Source organism: Vidua chalybeata, chromosome 8, assembly GCF_026979565.1.
Source record: "Vidua chalybeata isolate OUT-0048 chromosome 8, bVidCha1 merged haplotype, whole genome shotgun sequence".
NCBI lineage: Eukaryota > Metazoa > Chordata > Aves > Passeriformes > Viduidae > Vidua > Vidua chalybeata.
Genome location: NC_071537.1, coordinates 35,802,371 through 35,823,329, shown reverse-complemented (window position 1 = coordinate 35,823,329; position 20,959 = coordinate 35,802,371). Strand labels below are relative to the sequence as shown.

The 20,959-nt window shown below is 47.0% G+C and overlaps 1 long non-coding RNA gene across 1 annotated transcript; it reads right to left on the bottom strand.

Annotated features, from left to right (window-relative positions):
- On the bottom strand, positions 1-4,327 carry LOC128791898 (uncharacterized). The gene is made up of 7 exons (XR_008432218.1): positions 4,015-4,327; positions 2,858-3,934; positions 2,740-2,781; positions 2,594-2,639; positions 2,448-2,491; positions 2,326-2,366; positions 1-2,244 (listed from the first exon to the last, which is right to left on the bottom strand). It is a non-coding gene; the product is annotated as an uncharacterized LOC128791898 (long non-coding RNA).
- Between the last annotated feature and the right edge of the window lie 16,632 nt (positions 4,328-20,959).

The window sequence follows — 20,959 nt, the reverse complement described above, 5'->3', positions numbered from 1 at the left end:
TTCAACTTTAATGAATAATTTTTTTTATTTACACTCCAGCAAAACACATGGAAACGATGTATACAAATGGGAGCGTAGATACAATCCGTACGCTGACCGGTAGAAATCCGACTTACGTACGGAGCCGTATGTGGAAATGCGGCGGCAAATGCAAACACGGAACAATACGGGGCAATAGAAACCAAACGCATATTAACACAATATAACCTTTTTTCTATTTACATTACATTTTGTTTGATTGTTAGAGGAAAGACCAAAACAAAAATAGCATACAGAAAACAACAGTCATCCACCGTGACCACCTCCTTCACATTGCACGCAAACTCACTGTCGCTCTCGTTTCAACCGCTCCGTTACGCCCCGGCAATCGTTGTTCCTCGGGAACGTGGTTCCCGGGAGCCTCCAAAAAAATCCTCCTGCCTGACGAAAACCCCGGTCCCAGGACGGTCCGCCTTCAAACTTTGGCGATGAACGTCGCCTCGCGGACTGGCCGGGACAGAGGAAAAAAAACCCAGCCGGGGGGGAAAAAAAAAAAAGCCCTGGCTGGGGATTTTTTATTCTAAATTTAAAAATGAGCTGAAAAACCTGAAAGGCAAAGGCCATACGCACAAGGTTAGAACCGGTCAACACACACTCACACCTGCAGACACAAGCTCTCACAGACAGACACGGACAATCACGCTCTCTCACACGCTCTTCCGCTTACACGCTGACTGCGACCCTTACTTGAAACGCTACGCTGACGCTTCGACGCATCTTCTGACCGCGGCTCTTTGATGTCCAGCGGTAGATTCCGGGATAACGTGTAGGGACCCGGGGACCTGCGAGACGACAGAGATGACGGGAGGCGGTCGACGAGTGACTACCTGACGGCTAGGAGCTATTCCCGCTCCGGGTCCATAAATTTTGTACCCAAAACCCCCATAGAAGACAGATGAACTGTAAAGTTTTATAACTGCTCTACCTAACCGTGACTACGTGCCTGGGCAGGGCAGCTCCGATTGTAAGTGGCATAACAGAGGCATGTACAACATAAGCCAAGGTAGGTACATACAATATATGCACAATATAAGCCAGTGTAGGTACATAGAGTATAAGTACATACAATATAAACCGACATAGGTACATACGACATAAGTACATACAATATAAGCACATACAGTATAAGCCAACATAGGTAGGTACAACCTAAGCACGTACAATATAAGCCAACATAGATACAATATAAGTGAGGACTTGACGTAACTCTCCGGAAGATTAATTGTTGAGCCCTATACCCTTTGAGAAGGCGCAAGCTACGGAACTACTGCGGTCAGGTGATGAGGGTCTAATACGCTCCCTCTAGAAGTCCAAGAGAATAGCACGGGAAGAGAAGGCGCTACCAAAGGTAAGAAGGAAGATGAATGAGAACGTCTCCTGTACTTCTTCCCGTCTCAATAAGTAAAAATGTAACGATGCTGGAATAAGCGATATCCAGGAAGGTACACGAGTAAAATATGGCCGATACGGCAGAGAACAATGCCGATAAAGCCTCGAGATGTAACAAAGGCATATGACGCAGAAATCAATGGACACGGACGACATAACACGGACACGGACGACATGACACGGACGACATAACACGGACACGAGTGGAAACTGCCTGGCAGTTCCACCTTATGGACCCAAGATTGCTAGTCCAAGATGAGTCATAGGCCGATGATGCCAAAGGAAAGAAAGCCCTAGGGCAATAGCATGTGATGATGAAATTTAACTCCTTTCAAGATGTTAGTGCCAAAGGACTTAAGAGGAAGCCTAAGAAGCTCAGTAGGCCTAGACAAGAAAGCGATGACTACGGCGTGACCGTGGCTATAGCTCTGGACGTGAAGGCGGGCTCCTCGGGTGAAAAGATCCACGACGACATCGAGAGTCGAAGAAGGCCGCCGACGCAAACCTCGCGAGGACGCGAAGATGGATCGGAACTGCCCTGCCCGGCGAAGACTCTGGTGAGGCTGAGGAGAAACCCTCTCCCTCTGCTTCCAAGGGGCCCGTCCCACTATGGGCCTCTCCTCTAAGCTAACATCAAATTGTCTCCTGTGATAGTAAAGGTTTTTCCCCTTCTCCCACCTACTGGCCCCGACAATTAGCTTTTGCAAGACGACCGGACAAAATCCATCGTCAGCCGGACGTGGACGGCGACACGTTCTCTACATCCACTTCGGTGCTGCCGTTTCCAAACTTCAGCTATGCGCCTCCTCACGGTACCTAAGACAAAACAGAAAATGCAACTGGCGCCCTGCAAAAGAGGAATCCCCGGAACTCTGACGCACCGCTGCCCCGGCTCACCTGAAATCTTGACGCGACTCAACAGGCTGCCAGGAGGATACCTACAAAAGGAAAAGGCACAGGCTTAGCGTGCTGCCGCATAACGGTCACCTATGAGTCACCCTGCCTAAATGCCGACTCACCCGCTTGACTCTATTCCTTCACACGCCTAGGGCAGCAATGACACCTGCAAAGAAACAAAGCAAAAAAAACTACACTGAGATACTGAGAAAAGACCACCACCCTGACCCAACAAGTACGCCCACCTACACCTTAAGCTTGCACCCACCTGGCCTCAGACATCTGGGATCAGAGACATCTCGCAAGAGGACTGCCTAAAACAAAAAAAAAAAAAAAAAAAAAAAAAGGGGATGCTTAGACTTTCACCAGAAATTGAGACCTGTGCGAGAACAACTGCTTCTGTCCACTGCTCACCTGACACACTTGGCCTTGACTGCAGCTATCTGCCTGGACTTCCTAATAATAGACAAAGAACAGTGCTGTAACATAGTCACCATTTATGCTTCCCCTGCAAATACAAACAGCGACTGACCTTCTCAGGGAAAACCCCCTGACCCAGGAGGGGCGCTCTGCCACAGATCTTAAATGTCTGCATCTGAAAGAAAGTTAGGAGAAAATTCAAACAACTGTAGGATAACTTAACAGGTCCAAGGATCCTGTGAGAATCTAGGAATACCATCTAGAATACAACTACATCCCCCATTCCCAATTGCAGGTCTCCAGGACTTGTGCAATTACACCAGGCTATGCAGCAGGACAGAGCAGCTCCGGGACAAATATGTGCAGACACCCGTGACACAGGACAGGACACGACAAACGAGGGGACGCCACGAGGAGAAAAATCTCTTGGCGAGAAAAATGCCCGCGAGGACAGAGAGATTGCGGAACGAGATGACCTAGGTGAGACGGACGGCTCGGAGCTGATGAGGCTCAAAGAACCCTGCAGGAAGAAGATGCTAAGAAAACGATGTCTTCCGAGAACTGCACAAGCGGATGCCTGAAAAGCCTACGGTAAGAATGAGCTACCTAGCTTGGCATTCTCACGAGTCCTAAGCCGCTATAATGGATCGTTGGGGTGCGCGGCTGTCGCTACCGCTCGGAACGAGACCTTAAAAGACATCTGACCGGATGCTTCTAAAGACAGATACGACTGCGATGCCTGTCGGGACTCCCGAGTCAAAAGGCCTGTGGCGTTGGGGCTGGGCCGAGGAACGCAAAGATCACAGATGCCAAGATGACCCTCAGACAGCTAAGGTAAAAAAAGACAAGCGACGTGACAGACCCAAACAACACAGAATGCACAAGAGACAAGTGACACGACACACACCGGAACTGCTCTGCCCTGCGCACCTCAGCACTGAGATCAAAAGAGACACTTTCCCTTTAGGTGGCCTAACGAGACACTTCTTGGACATCCCCATCTCCAAAGCAGACTCCAAAATCCCTTCCAGGCAGTCCCAAGCCAGCACCCCGCTTCCCTCCCCTCAGTGGGTCATAGCCCTCAACTTATCTTGCACACTTCTGGGCGTGCAAATCCCTGTCAAGTGCAAAAGAAGGCCACCTCCCCGTCTGGGAAGTTCCAGCTGTCACCAGGCTCTTATCTCTTCGTCTGCCAAGACAAAGAAAAGGAAACATCAGTGCATAATCTTAACAGCACACGGGCCAAAACCTGACAATTCTGCTACTCACCTTCTCCTAAGAGGGCCCTGGCGTTTGGGCCGCACGCTTCGGCCGTGCTCCGAGGCCGACGCTGCCGTCACGAGGTACGCCTAGGTTAAGTGGAGACAAGGTGACTGGGCACAGCTGAAACTGGAGTGGACCCCCTCTCCTCCTCCCTACCTCCCCGACTCACCGCAGCTCCTCGGCCGTTCCCGTGAGCTACCCAGATGGGACCTTGAAATACAAGATGTGTGGGCTTCATCACGGGGTCCCATCATACTTCCGGAGGGCTCACGAGTGCAGGAAACCCGGTCCGTCCGCCACCTGATGACATGGGCTTAGCGTACACCGAGTGGACGGCCTAAAGCATGCAAATGAGAACGGATGGTTAGAGGTGCACCAGAAACTGAGACCTGTGCGAGAACAACTGCTTCTGTCCACTGCTCACCTGGCACACTTGGCCTTGGCTGCAGCTATCTGCCTGGACTTCCTAATAATTGACAAAGAACAGTGCTGTAACATAGTCACCATTTATGCTTCCCCTGTAAACACAAACAGCAACTGACCTTCTCAGGGAAAACCCCTTGACCCGGGATTGGGGGCTCTGCCACAGATTTAATCCGCCTGCATCTGAAAGAAAGGTAGGAGTAATGTCAAATGGCTGCAGGATAACTTAACAGCACCAAACATGTCAATCTACAAATACAATCTAGAGCCCAACTACACCCCGCATCAGAAATTTCAACTCCTGGGACTTGTCCCGTTACAGGCTATGCAGCAGGGCAGAGCAGTTCCGGGACAAATACGTGCAGACACCCGTGACACAGGACAGAACGTGACAAACAAGGGGACTCGACAGGGAGAGAGAGCTCTCGGTGAGAAGAATGCCGGCGAGCGCCGGGAGAATGCGGAACGAGATGACCTAGGTAAGACGGACCGCTCAGAGCTGATGAGGCTCAGAGAACCCTGCAGGAACAAGATGCTAACAGAATGATTTCTTAAGAGAACTGCAAAGATGAATGTCCAACAATTTTATGGTCCGAAGGCTCTAGCTAGCTTTGCATTCTTATCGGTCCTAATCGGCTATAAGGGATCATTGCGGTGTGTGGCTGTTGACACAGCTCAGAGCAAGACCTTAAAAGACATCTGACTGGATGCTTCTAAAGCGAGATGCAATTCAGATGCCTGTCTGACCTCCAGAATCAAGAGTCCTATTGCACCAGTGCCCGTCCAAGGAATGCGGAGATCGCGGATGCCAAAAATGAGGCCGGGCTTTCCGATAGGGCCCTCAAAGGGCTAAGGTAAAAAAGACATGTGACACGAAATACCCAAACACACAGAATGCACAATAGACAAGTGACACAACACACACCAGGACTGCTCTGCCCTGAGCACCTCAGCACTGTGATCAAAAGAAACACTTTCCCTTTAGGTGGCCTAAGTGGATACTTCTTGCACATCCCTGCCACCAAAGCTGATTCAAAAAGCCCTCCCAGTGCCTCCCTTTCATCCCCTCTCAAGGTCGTAGCCCTCGACTTATCTCTCGGATGTCCGGGGATGAGAATCCACGTTGCGTGCGAATGGAGGCCGCCTCGCCTGCTGGGAATTTTCTTACGATTACCAGGCTGTAGTCCCTTGCTCAACTACAATCGAGAACACCAGACATCACTGCGTGATCTTAGCTGTACAACGGACAAAACCCAGCAATTCTGCTACTCACCGTTCTCCTCAGAATGCCCGGCTTCTTGGGCCGCACGCTTTGGCCGTGCTCGGAGGCTGACGCCGTCATCGCAGGGTACGCCTGGGTTAAGAAGAGACAAAGTGACTCGGCATTGCTGAAACCTAAGTGGACCCTGGCTCCCCCTCCCTACCTTGGCGACTCACTGCAACTCCTCGGCCATTGCCAAAGGCTGCCTGGATGGGACCTTGAAATACAAAATTTCAAGGCTTCATCACGGTCCTGAAATACTTCCAGAGGACTCACAAGCACAGGAAACCCGGTCCATCGGCTGGTTGGTGACGGGGGCTTGGCAATAATACTCCGAGTGGATTGCCTAAAGCACACAAACGAGAACGGAGGCTTTAGAGTTGCGCCAGAAATTGAGACCTGAGTGAGAACAACGGTTCCTGCAACCGGTCACTGCTCACCTTGACTGCAGAGATCCAGATTTAATGCCTAAAAATAAAGACAGAAAACAGTACTGTAACACACAATCACCATTTACACTTCCACTGCAGAGACAAACGGTGACTGACCTGCTCAGGGGAACCCCCTCTCCAGGGACTGGGGGGCTCTGCCACAGATTTAATCCACCTGAATCTGAAAGAGAGTTAGGACAAAAGTCAAATGGTTGCAAGATAACTTAACAGCTGAAAACACCTTATGTCAATCTAGGAATACCATCTAGAGTCCAACTACACCCTGCACTGCAAATTTCAAGTCCCCAGGACTTATCCTATTACACCAGGCTATGCAGCAGGGCAGAACAGCTCTGGGACAAATATGTGCAGACACCCATGACACAGGACGGGACAAACGAGGGGACGCTAAACACAAACAACACATTATGATACAAACGGCGTGACACAAGGATGATAACTTCCTGGCAAGAATAATGGCAAGGAGTGAGAGGATGCCAAAAGAGATGACCGATGCTTTGGCAGCGGTGGATGGAGGAGGCTCTAAGGAGCAGAAGAGCTCCTGGAGAAGACTGGAACAGAGTGACCCGTTAAAAGAACTGTTGGTCACAATGATCAGGATGGCTGTGAGACAATGCTACATTTAGAATGCTTTCCATATCCATACAATCTTGTAAGCCCCAGGATGTTACAGCTCGTGGCTGGAAAGGATGGATGGTGATACGGCCGGGAAGGAGGCCTCAAAAGACGTCCGACTCGATGCTTTGGAGATGCGACCGAGAGAGACGGCCGAGCCTGCCGGTAAAAGAACGAATGATATCGGCGCCGTGCCGAGAAGCGCGAGCGTTCGAGAACCCAGAGATGATGGCTGATGCTTGTGTTAAGGCCCTTGAGGGGAAAATGCAAGGATATCTGATCCAAGGGACCCCAAAGACACACCAGATAACAGGGTACACGGGACAACACAACACGGACCGGAACTGTTCTGCACTGCACACCCTACAGCTGCAATCAAAAGTAGAGCCTCTCCCTTTAGCTGTCCTAAGAGGCCCCTTAGAAGATATCCCTTTATCCTCTGCTAGTTTTCAAATCTATCCCAGGAATTTCCAATCCACTACTCCCATCTCCAGGCTGTGGCCCCGACTTATCTTTTGGATGATCGGTGATGTGAATCCAGGTTGGACCTGAAATGAGTCTACCTCGGAGGGCCATGTGATCGCCTGTTAGCCTCTTAGTCAGCTACAATAAAGAACAGCAAAATCAATGCATGAGTTTAGTGTTACGTGGGCCAAATCCCAGCAAGTCAGCTACTTATCCTCTTCTGAGTGTGCCTGGGTCCTCAAGTCTCCAGCTTCATCCTGAGTCCAAGGCTATGGCTGTTATTATGTGGCACCTGGATTAGAGAGAGGCAAAGTTACATGGTATTTCTGTGAGCGCAGTGGATGAGCTCGTGTGCTGTACGACACATGAATGCCTCTGCTATGCTTGTGAAAAGCCTTGGGGGGGTCCTCAAATAGACACCATTTCTCACCCTGCTGCCTTCAAAACCCCCCACAATAACTCCTAACCAGGCACCCTGCTCACTCTCCCTCTCCTAGTCACAATCCTCAACTCATCTGAAGCCTCAATCTCAAACATCATCTTTGACACAGGGCAGATACCTTTTGTGACGCGATAAATCTGCTGAAAAAATGTTGTACTTGACACAACCTGGAGTTGCAGGAAGTTGGACTCCTCCTAAAAAAAAAAAAAAAAAACCAACAAAACAAAATCATAAATTACAAAAACACCTTACCACCCCTGAATGCAAAACCCAAATCATGAACTTAAATACTCCCTGTATTCAACGTTGTTTCCTTCACAGTCTCTTCAAAGCCTCTGTTGCTTTAGATGCCCAAAAGCACCTGCTGAAAACAACCTGAGATAAGCTGAAAAAGCCTCTTCACCAAAATGAGAGGAGAGCTCTTATCCCAGCAGATTCCAGCGAGGGAATGAAGGCCCTGGGCAAAGGCTGGGGTTAATATACCCCTGATTGGGGGTATATTAACCCCACAATGCCTGGGAAAGGAGAGGGGCAAATCCCACCGGGTATAAAAGCCCTCAGAGTGGCTGCAGCTGTTTGGCTCCTCTGACTTGAATTCAAGGGGAGTAAAGGGCTTGATACAGAAGAAAACTCTCCAGGGAAATGACAGCACTTCCTTTTTTGCTACAACTACTTGGAGCAAAGGGGTAGAAAGCTGGTAAGAAATAAACTTTGTTTATTTGAAAATAAAAAAAGAAATAAAACTTTGTTTTTAGGCAGCATAGCTAGATAAGTTGGGTAATTTGCTGTTAACTTATATAATTATTCCTCAGTGACTACTAAGTAGTACTCCACTTGTGACTAAGTAGGGTGGAGAAGAATACGAATTATATGAACAGTCTGTCTCCTTGGGACTACTACTTAGGGCTATCTACATTATAAATAAAAATAAGAAAAATAATAGCCTCCCGGGCAGCATAAAGGTTAAGTACATGCCAGGCTTGCCCTGATCTGAGATATTTAGTCCTAGGGTGCAGAAAGAATTGCCCTGAAAGGTAGTTTTAAACCCTTAAAATGCTGAAAAAGACAGAGCCTCCTTCAAGTGAAGCCTTTAACAGGAGGAAATGGGGCAGTTACCTCCGCTGAAACTGATACAATGGCAAATGAATGTCTTCTGCCCTTTAATTCAATCCCCGAGAATATTGGGAAAAGAGGGGTTTTCCTCGCTTTAAATCTCTCCAGTGATGAAGAAAGAGGGATTTCCCCTCAATCCAAACCCTTAAGAAAGGAGGGGCAGCTGGGCTTTCCCCTCAATTTAAGCCTTAGGACAACACAAAGGGTTACCCTTAATTCAAAGGCAGTTACCCTTAATTCAAACCCATAAAAAACATTATCAAGGTTTTCCCCTTCTATTTAGTCTGGAAAATAATGGAAAATGGGGATTCCCTGTCAATTAACACCCCTAACAGCATAGAAAAGGCAGGGATTCTTTCCACTGAGACCATTAAAATTGCAGGGGAAGTGGATTCCCTCACGATTTGAACACAAGAAATAATGGAAAAGGAAGCTTTTTCTCTCAATTTAAACTCCTTTTCTCCTACTAAGCCCTCTCTTTTCTGGGACTGCTGTGGAAGGTCTGGAGGTTCTAGGGAAGGGCTGACACAATAAAAGGGGAAAGCTGAAAGCTCTCCCCTGGAACCCCACATGCTGCCTGGCCTGCTCAGGTGCTGCCCCTTGGCAAGAGGGCTCTTCCCTTGGCATTTTCTCAAAGGGATGCTCCGTGCCCAGGTGGGTCTGGCTGCTCCCCAGTCCCTGCTGGATGTTCCAACCATAGTTCCTGGAGGAACGCTTGGAATAGCCCTGTTAGGCCCTCTGGACTAGCAGCTCCCTGTGCAGGTGTGCCCAGGTAACCCTCTGAAAGCGGCTTGTCACACGGGGGGCTGCGACACTTTGGAGTGGGGGATGCGGTGAAGAAAGGTCCTGTGGGGAGTTCCCTCCCCTACGCAGCCCTTTGTCTGCCCCTTAAACAATGGGGTGTCAGACTTTGCTTTCCAAGGAAATTAACAGTCTTTCCTCTCTGTGTGCCCCTAGCCAAACAGGAATTGCATCCAAAATTGCAGACAGCGAACGATTTCTCACAGACAACAGATGCCAACACCAAGAACTCTTGCTGCCCTTGGAGTGAAGCACACCACCAGTGAACAGACATCAACACACGGTGAGAGAGAGTTTGTTTTTACAGGGAAAAGGACCAGCGATTGGGTCCAGAGGTCAGTGGCCCCAAATGATATTATGCAACCTCAAGGTCCGAACGGGGCAAGATTTACAAGGGAGCAAAACTGCCCCCACCGAAATTTCGGGCTGCCCTGGCAGTGACAAGAACCTCCTGCAAACTAGCATCAAGAATCTGGAGTGGTAGTTTTTGTTTCACAGGGAAAAGGGCTGGGGATCAAGTTGAAGGGGCCTGTGGCCCTAAATGGGCTGTTCCCTCCACAAACCTGAATAAGGCAGGCTGAGTCCCACACCCAAACTATCACCACCGAGAATTTCTGCTGCCCTGACAGTCCCAAGGGAACCCTACAAACTGACATCAGGAACCTGGGCTGGCCACTTTTCTTTCCCAGGGAAAAGGACCGGTCTGTGTCTCCAGGGGCCTGTGGCCCTGAGTGGCCGGACACCTCCAAAATCCAAACGATCGAGGATGTGTCGCAGACCCAAGCTGCCCCCACCTCAAACCTGTGCTGCCCTGACAGTCCCAAGGGAACCCTACAAACTGACATCAGGAACCTGGGCTGGCCGCTTTTCTTTCCCAGGGAAAAGGACCGGTCTGTGTCAGTTGCCGAGCCGTGGTGGCTTTTAGCCTCTCGGCACAAAGCTCGGATAGCTGGTACATCTGAGGGTCCACCAGATGGACGGGAGGGACACTCGGGCTGCTGAAATCCTGCTCGTTTATTGAAGGGTCGCAGAAGGGGCAAACAGGGAGACAACGAAGCAGAAGGGAGGCAGATTCCTAGAGCCCCGAAGGGCGGGGTGAGGATTCTTTTACTGCGTAGGGGTAGGAGGGTTTAGCATTCAAGGGTACAATCGGGAGAAGGCTAAAGGGAGGGAAAATATAACATTAACCAGTGGGGAAAAGGGAAAGGAGTGTTCTTGGTGGAAGAACCAAAGGGATAACGTGGAACAGAGAAGATTCTAGGCTAAGGGGCAGACTTGAACAATAACTGACAGGACAGGGGGAGGGTACAATTCTCTTACAAAAGGGGGTGGAGAACTCATACAACTGCTGTTTCCCATGGCAACCCTAGACTGCCTTCCCCAACCCCTCCTCCTACACCCCAGGACACGCCCCATTCTAGACCTACACCAGGCTATGCAGCAGGGCAGAGCAGCTCCAGGCCAAATACCCAGACACCCGTGACACAGAACAAGACAAACAAGGGGACACAACAGGGGGAGAAAGCTCTGAGCGAGAAGAATGCCCTCAGGGAGCCAGAGACTGCAGAATGAGATGACCTAGCTGAGACTGATGGCGAGCCTCTAAGGCACAGAGAGCCCTGCAGGAACAAGATGCTAACTGAATGACCTATTCCAAGCAAGGCAGAGAAGGATGCCCGAGAATCCTAGCGTCAGAATGCTCTATGGATCTCCGCATTGCTACGAGTCCTAATCTGCTAGAACGCATCCTTGCTGTCACAATTGTCACAAACCACAGCTGTCAAGAACAGCCCAGAACAAGACCTCAAAAGACATCTGACCGGATGCTACTCCAAGGCCTGTCCGGGATCCCGAGCCAAAGGTAAGAAGGAATCAGCACGGGGCCGAGGAACACAGAGATGAGAGATGCGAAGATGGACACCCGGGCTTCCGATAAGCCCCTCAAAGGACTAAGGCAAAAGACACAGAAGGCACGACAGACAAGTGACACACCGTGCACCGGCACTGCTCTGCCCTGAGCACTTCAGCACTGTGAGGCTTTTCCTTTATGTGGCCTAAAGGGCCACCCCCATCTCCAAAGCTGCCTCCAAAAGCCCTCCCAGCGCCTCGCTTCCACTCCCTCTCAGGGTCCTAGCCCTCGACTTATCTCTGGGACGTCCGGGGATGAGAATCCACGTCCGGTGCCGAGGAAGGCCGCCTCGCCCGCTGGCAGTTTCCTAGAGTCACCGACTGTGGCCCCTTGCTCAGCTACAATCAAGAACACCAAAGAAACCTGTTACCATAATCAGTATTTCCCAGATTCTCTGCAACAACAAAACATACACGACAATCAAACAAACTGAATGAATAAAACCTCTCTAATTCAATAAACAATAATGCAATTCCCAATATTATACATACCTCACTGATTAACTACAGGACAGTACCTAAGACCCGTCAAAATGAACACTACATACTCACACTTATAAAACCCACTACTGCAGAATTATAAACCTACCCTCTACTTCATGGTATGACCCATATAAACCCTTGTAAACCTTAAACAACAAACCCTGTTAAAATTTTACTGTTTTAATTATATTTTTAACATAAAAATATTACTAAATAATAAAAAAAAAATCAACACAAAAAAAATCTAACAAATCCTCGAGAAAAAAATATTCAACAATACTCAATCCCAAAAACCCTTGTCATCAGCACCTGAAACAAAAACAATAACATTCAAGAAGTACACCACGTCCGTTATCATTCATCAGCTACGAACAAAATAAAACGATACAACCAATTCCTAAGAACCACCTCCAAACCGCTACACCAAGGACCTTCGGAAAATGAAAAGCCGCGCTGCCGGCACCGGGCGGAGCGCGGCTCCCGGCAGGAAAGCGGCTCCTCCGGCGGCTCCTGAGGGCTGCAGGGGGCCCCGGCGGCGCCCGAGCCCCGCGGACGGGGCGGCCGGCACCGGCCGGCACCGGCGCAGTGCCCGCGCCGCCTCTCCCGCCCGCCGGCCCGGCAAAGCTCCCCTCGGCTCCGCACGCCTCGCTCCGGCGCGGCTCCGGCAGTCCCGCGCCAGCCTGGCCGCGCCCAAGTCCCCTTCCACCTCGGCAGCTTCCCAGGCAACGCCAGCAGCTCCCGCGCCACAGCCTTGGCTGCCGGGCCAGGGGCAGAAGAAGCGCCCTCCAATGCAGCGGGGCACACCCCGATTTCAACCCTTCAAACGCTGCGAGTGCTGCAGCCTCCTTCAGTTGAGCTCCCGAAACTGACGCCACACTCAGGTGCTCACCTCACTTCAACAAGGGCAAATAAATGTGTTCTCCCCTTCAACTTCATTCCCTATAAGAGCAGAAAAGAAGGGCTTGTCCTCAAATGAAATCCCGCAAATTGTGGTAACCTTTAAAATCAGAGGGTTTTGGGAAAGCTGCAAAAGGCAGGCCTCAGAAACAGCAGAACTGCGATTCGAGCTAAACATAAGATTTGTCAGCAGAAAAATTATATAAGAAGTAGAGGTTAACTACAAATAGAACAATGGGCTGTGTATTATCGCTTGTCTGGAATAACTCCCTAAGCCACAGAAAAGTATATCTAGCGAGATGTTAGGAAGTTCTAAGCTTAAGAATGGAGCCCTGTGCGTTGTGTTTTAAGGCTTACGAGCAGGCATTGCATTGGAAAGAAGTGAGCGTTGTTTTAACCAAAGGTACGTGTGCTTACAGTGGTGGGATAGAACGGGTGTCAATATGCTTTTGCTTCGTGTGATTGGTCAAAACTCTTAACCTTAGAATTTACGTTAAACTTCTTTGTCTGCTGCCGGGGACGTGAGCTGCTGGCATCTTCCCACCGCCGTAACCATGGCATGAGAGCGATGCGAGAAAATGAACCAGCTCGAGATGCCTTCCTCAGCAGTCCCGTCCCGTTCGTGATTTGTACATAGACCCCCAGCCGGCGACACAAACGATGGGGAAAGGGGGATTTTTACCGCAATCCAAACCCTTCACAAGGAGGGACAACAGGGCTGCCCCCTCCGTTTAAACCTTAGGGTGATGAAAATGGAGGGGGGGGGTGGTGTTACCCTCAAATCAAACCCAGCATATGACAACAGTATTTTTCCCCTGCCATTTAAAATAGAACACAGGGATTCCCTGACACCCCTGGGATACCCCTAACACCCTGGAAAAGGAAGGTTTTCCTTCAGTCAAGACCCTCAAAACCACAAGAGAAGGGGGATCTCCCCAGCTCAAACACAGATAATAGTGGAAGAGGAGTTGCTTCCCCCACTAGGAATTTCCTTTTTTTTTTTTTTTTTTTTTTTTCCCTTGAGGCGCCGGGGAGGGATTGGCAAGATGCAATTTAAAAGGGAAAGGAGAAATGTCCCTGCTACAAACGCACATGGGCTCACCTCTTTGGCTGCTGCTACCCGGCACAAAGGTTTGTCCCTCGGCACCTCCTTTGAGCAATGCTCCAGGTATCCAAGTGCGTATCCAGGTGATCCCGCAGACCCTGTCCGAAGCTCTCACCGTGCTTCCAAGGACAGCCCCGGGAGCCCCCCATAAACTCCTCTTCTCCAGCAGCTCCATGCAAAAGTCAGCTGAGGCAAACCCCCTAAAACAGCCCCCGGCAGGAGCCGGCCCCTCCTCATCCTCACAGCTCAAACCTGGGGATGCTCTGGCTTTCTTCCCAAATGAATTTAGAGACAAATTCCTATTCTTTAGCAATACCTACAAAAACGAAGCACTTGACAGGATTTAGTATTCTACACACCCCCCTCCCTGTGCATTTTGGGACAGCTTTGGGTCCCTCGGGGGGACGGCACCCGGCATGACCCCCCCTCATTCGCCACCCACCTGCTCCTCCGCCGCAGCGTGCGTCCCTCTCCTAGGGACCTTAGGGTGCCCCAAATGACACCAGAGCCCCGAGTCTTCACCCCTTTTTCCTGGCCCCCAAAGAAGGCACAGAACGAGTCTAACTGCCCTGGACAGCAGCCCAGCACTTGCTTCCATCCCTTTCCACATGTACATCCCCCCGAAAGGGACTCTGCCGCAACAAGAAAGGGGGGCAGCCCCCAGAAGGGTCGAAGCTCCTGCCCATCCTCGCTGTCACGGGCGAGGGGCAGAGAGAGGGAGCGGCAGAGACGGCGGGGACGCGGCACGGACGGCACGGCACAGAGCGGGGGCCGCTCTCAGCGCGATGCCGGCAAAGCCGCAGGTCCGGCGGGGCCGGGTGGGGTTTGACCGGCACGGGGGGATCCGCCGAGAGCCTCCGGCCCCGTGCGGGGACTCCCGCAAGGGCCCAGGGGCGCCGGGCTCCGGCCCTCTGGGCTTTATTCTCCGGCGCCCCCGGCCCCGCGGCTGCGGGGAAAGAAGGAACGGGGCGACGGGAAGAGAGGAGGGCTAGCAGGGCATGAGACAGCGTATGGAGGGAGGTCGGGCTGTGGAGGAAAGCGGGAGGGCAAGGGAAAGGCCGGGAGCGGGGAAGAGGGACGGTGCACAGAGGAGGGAGAGAAGAGGAATAGAACGGAGGAGCGGGATAGGGACAGGGCAGTGGGGGTTGGGTTTGCGAGGGAGAGGAGGGGAGGGTCTGCGGACAAAGAACAGGAATACGGGGAGGAGGAAGGAAGGGTAGAGGGGGAGACGGGAGGGGAGACCGAAAAGGGAGGGAAAGAGGTCGGCTTTGGGGAGAGAGGGAAATGGGGGAAAGAGAGAGAGAAAGAAGAGGAATACGGGGAGGAGGAAGGAGGGGTAGAGAGCGGGACAGGACGGGGAGCCTCAGAGAGCCCCGACTCCACCCCGAGCCCGCCCCGGCGGCCCGCCCTGCTCGGGATGCTGCGCTCGGCGGAGCTCGGCTCGGTTCGGCCCCACTCGGCTCCTCGCCTACACTCGGGCTGTTCTCCGCTAGACTCGGCTGGATTCGCCTCTTCGGCGCAGCTCGGCTCGGCTCAACTCGGAGCCGCTCGGCTCCGTTCGCCTCCATTCGCCTCGGCTCGGCTCCATTCACCTCCGCTCGGCTCCGCTCGACTCGGCTCGGCTCCGTTCGGCTCCGCTCGGCTCCCCGCGGCAGCGCGCCTCCCGCGCACGCGCACGGCTCGCCGCTCTCCTGCCGCCGAGCCCCGCGCCTGGCCCGGCCGGCGCACGGAAACCCCCGCGCCACATTAGACCCAGCAGTTTCTGCGCTAAACCCTTTCTGTCCTAGAAGGAGATAAACTTCTCTACCTCCTTCGTATCCTCAGTTTTCTTCTTTGATTTCAAAATCAGAGTTACAAAAACCTACTCACAACTGCAATACTTAGTAAGTAGCCGATAATGTAGTCCCGTCAATTTCATAACCTAAAGAACACGTTATACTTATGTTTCCACAATTTAAAAAAAAAAAACAAAAATCATACAAGAGTCCTACTCACTGTGTCAAGCCTTATTTAAAACACACAAAAAAACCAAACAAAAAAACCAAAAAACAACCAACAAAAAAAACCCAAAAGAAATAGTTCCACAACCAAAACAGAACAAACAAGTAACACTAACTAAAACCACACATCCACATACACTCTGTTCATCAGTCACCAATCCGAAAAATCTCTTTTCTACGTATCTCGTTTGTATATCTCCTCACAACTAACCTTATCCTTTACAAACACTAAATTGCAAATCAAAAAACTTACATGTAACATAAACTCTTCAAATAACATTTATACACTCATACCCCAAATTACAGGTAAACCACCAAAAGTAAAATGACTAAAACCATTACAAATAAATACTTGTACAATATTTAGTTACAAAACAACCCCCAAACCACACAAAACCACAAAGAAGTTACCTCAAAACAGCAAACCTACAATTTAAAACAATTAACCCCACTAAGACCAAACATAACAATAATACATCCAAAAAAACCAAAAAAAAACCAAAAAAAAACCAAACCAAAATAAAATAACACCCATCCAAAAATACCCAATCACTCCAACACAAATTTACTTCTCAGGATCAAAATCGTACAACCTTTTAACAACCTAATTCTATTAGTTCTACATCTCTTTTAACACCTAAAATAACTACAACTCACACTTGAACCACATCAAATGAACTTACTTATTAACTAACCAAATGAAACAATAACACATCTATAACTTTAAATAAATTACTGCCAAATATAAACATCTTTAAACATACTGCCTTACAAAATAAAACAACTTAATTTTTTATTATTCACAAACAATCATAAATATAAAACATTTTTAAAAATGTATAAATTGATGAAATCACAAGAAATCAATTTATAAAAACATTACAATTTAAAAAAATCAATTACACATAAATAAAAATATATAATATTTTCAAAAATTAAAACATCACTAAATAACTTAAATCATTATTAAAAACTAAAATACTCATCTTATTAATAATTACTTTTTATCTCCCCTACCTACTTAAATTTTTATATAGAACTCTACAAAAATCCTTAACAATAAAACATATAAAAAACATATATAAAACATAGATAGATAAATATACTTAATGAATAATCTACACACCAAACAACTAAACTAACAAAAAAAACCCCTAATAAAATACTAATATATTCATAACACAAAACCCCAAAATCATTAACATAAAAACCCATACGAACACATGAAAATACCTACAATTAAAATACATGTAACTTAATGAACAATATTCATACCTTAATAATTCATTATAAACTCTTACCAATTAATGATTAACATTAATTACTTGATACCAATCAAATACAAGAAACTGTTACTTTAGCCAATAAACAGAATATTATACCTTATAACTTAAAATCACACATTATTAGAAATATAAAACAGTAAAGCAATGTATCATAAAAAATCCTATTATTGTCACTACAAATATATATATACACATATATATACAGATTGATAATATATCATTAATAATATAATCAATTAATAATAATATAATCAATTAATAATGATATAATCCATATCAATCCATAATATATCTATTAATTAATAATAACATAAGCAATATCAATCTCAACAGCAGCATCTGGGATTGATTCCTGTTTTCTCTCTTGTCTCCTGGATTTATTAGCCATAGAGGATGGAGTAAAGAAATAATTTTATTTATCACCTTGTTCTCCAGAAACCTGAAAAACAAAACAAAAGAAAACAAAAGAAAACAAACAAAGAAAAAAAACAAACAAAAGACCAAACCAAACCAAAACCAAAACAAAAACGAAAAGAAAAAAAAAAAGAAAATCACATTTGAAAGGCAGATCCTCACCAGCAACTGGTCCATCTCCTACGGGGGACCATATTCTAGGGCACTTTTGGTGCACTTGCCTGAACCTGTCAGGGCACTCTGTGCTTGCAGGAGAGATTTTTTTTTTGTCAGGGAGAGGCAAGGGGAGGAGAAATAACGCTCTAGACAACTCAAATCCATTACTGTGCCACTTCCTGTTTGTCTAAGTGGCTGTATTTAATTTTATTGTTTTGTTTTCCTGTCCTCTTTGATTTTCTGGAGTTAATAATCTGAAAATGTTTTCATTTATTGGTTTCTGGGTTTTTTTTCTGTTGTCATGTTCCACTGTCTTCTTAAGCCCTATTGCTGTTTGGTGCCAAGGATGTGATAGGTCATACCTAGCAAGAATTATAGTACTGTTTCAGTGTGTTTGAAACTGTTAGCAATTAGGATTTTTTTTTTTTTTAATCAAGTTAAGTGCTGCTTCTTTTGAAAATCTGCAGTAATATTGTGGCAAAAAAAAATGTACTTTGCATGTCTAATTCACAGACTACCAGTGGAGAACATGGAAGAATAAAGGTAAAAAGAATAAAGAATAAAGTTAAAGAATAAAGTTAAAAAAATTAGCAACCTTATTAGACCAGTCATGTTTAATAATTTGGCAAATTATTATGTTAAATCACATTAACATTTCTGACGTGACAGTTTATACATTGAACAATGTTTAATACCTCTCTGGCAGTATAAATTGCAAATACAGGTTCTGCAAGAAAAGTGGTGATGGGTGTTAAATTTAAAGCAAAGCAATAGCACCATCTGGTGCTCTCTGCAGAGCTTTGCCGTGCTCCTGGCATAACTGGCATGTCATGGGATGAGGCATGTACCTTCAAAGGCAGAGGAAGTGGGATAATTATTTTTTTCCCCAGCTGGATGTTTTGCAGAAAAAATAAGCCTTTAGTCCTATTGCTCTTTATTTAAATCTAATTACTGCTTGAGGCATGAGGTCTGTTAGGTGCATATTTTAATTTAGCTGTTTCATGCAGCAATGACAAATACATCTCAGGCTAGAAATGGAGCAGTGCTGTACATTGGTGAGTGTTTGTGCTTTGGGCTTTTTTCCTTTTTGATGTATCATTAAAATACCTGTGGGGTAAAAGAAGGTTAAAAATAGAAAACTTCACTCATGTTGCATTTTGGACAAAGAATAAGGTTATCTTTGGGAAAAAAATGTAATCATATACCAGTAATATGTATCATATGTATCAATACATGTCACAAAAAATATAATCATATAGCAGTAATACTGCTATAAGAACTTTTTTTTTTTTTAAATGAGAAAATGGTTGCAAAATGATGATACCCTTGTATGTGATGAGGGAAATCAGAGTCTGGCCATTGGCCTGCCTAGTATAGCTTTTTTTGCTTATGTCCATAAATTACTAAGCTATTTGTGTGGGTTTCCTCATGCATACCACATCATTCTCTATAACCCAAACTTGGTTGAATTCTGATTTAAAGCTATCATATAAGATCTTCTAGAAACTGTTTTCATTTTGCACTGGAATTGAAATGACACAATTTGCGTTTAGGACTACCTTTTGACCTATTACCCCTCAGCAGAAAAAAAAAGCTAGCAAACTTCTGGGTATGGACAGACTCGAGGGTTGTGGGAAAGATGCTTCCAAAGGAATGGTTCACCCACAGACTGGTGTCTCATCATTCAGGGATTTGTTGACTGGGGAGGTGCTTGGCCTTGTCTTGTGGGGTTTGGGTAAATGTTGCCTCAGTGTGAGGAAGCACCAGTCACTGGCTTCTCATCAGCTCCTTCCATCATCTTATTTCCCTTCACCTGTGCAAAGAGCCATTAGGGAGGAATGTGCAGGTGTGTGATACTGGTAAGCCATGTCTCTGCTTTGCTTGTCTACCCTATCACTGTCTTCCTTCCTTGGAGGAGGAGGAGGACGAGAAGGGTGAGCAGGAGCAGCTCAGCTCAGTGGTGAGACTGAGGAGGATGATGAATAAGAGGAAGAAACCAAGAGACATAGAGAGAGCAGCCACCTTGAGCTTGTTCTTGCCATCTCACTAATGATGGTGCCAATGTCAGTCTGAAGGGGCTGTTACATACTCTATTTAGGAGTGATACTGAGGTGGAAGATGTTTGCATTTGATCAGGAAATAAGACTCTGAGGACCTTTTAACTTTCTTTACAGAGGATCCTGCTATTCTGAGCCATGCTTTGATTATCTCAGTCTAGATGAGATTCTTTAAAACTGAAAATGGACAGGAGCACAAAATTCAGCAGCCTATGAAGTGACACATCTGACCAGATGTTTTCAAGCTTCATGTTGACAAATAGTGATTTTCTGTTTGGAGGTAAGCACAGACTTTTCTGCTGTGCACCCTGAGGCTGCTGCCTGAGACTGCTCCAGCCTGAGCTGCAGGGAGCATTCAGTATCTCTCTGAAGATCCTGTCACATTTTGAAATCATTCCCCATTCAGCACAGGGATGGCCAGTTAAATTGGCCTATATGGCATCTTGGAAAACCTCTTTGTTCAAACTTCTTTGAAGGGTGGTTTTGTGAGGAGTTGAACAGTTGGGATTTTACCTTACCTGTAGTCAGTTCAGGGAAACCTTTGGAATAATTGCTGGAGGTCTTCAAAACTTTATTTCGATTAAAGACTACTGATAATTTATATTTATAAGTTGACTCTGACAGTGCCGCCACATGTTCATGCATGATACAGCTGTGTACTCTGAAAGTACAAATCCTCCATCCTTTGTTCAAAACAGAAATGCTGGGATGGGTGTCTGCTCCATGTCTTGCAGATCTGGGGGCATTTTGGCTCCATTTGTGCCATCAATGGTAAGATTATTTTTGAGTTTTTTATTTAACTCAGATTCCTTAAATTTCTCTCAAAAGCACTTTGTTGATTTTTGGTACAACATATGCTTATATTCCTTTAAAAAAAGTTGGTTTTATGGTAAGTTAAATAATGTTCACTCAATTTCAGATTTAATGAACATGAATTTTAAAAATATATACTATTTTATTGGTTTTTGAAATAGAAGTCCAATATTTTGTGTTGTGTTTTCATTCACGTGTTTGTGAAATGGTTGTCATACAATGCATTTGGTACTGCTAAGGTTTACTCTGTATCTGAATTC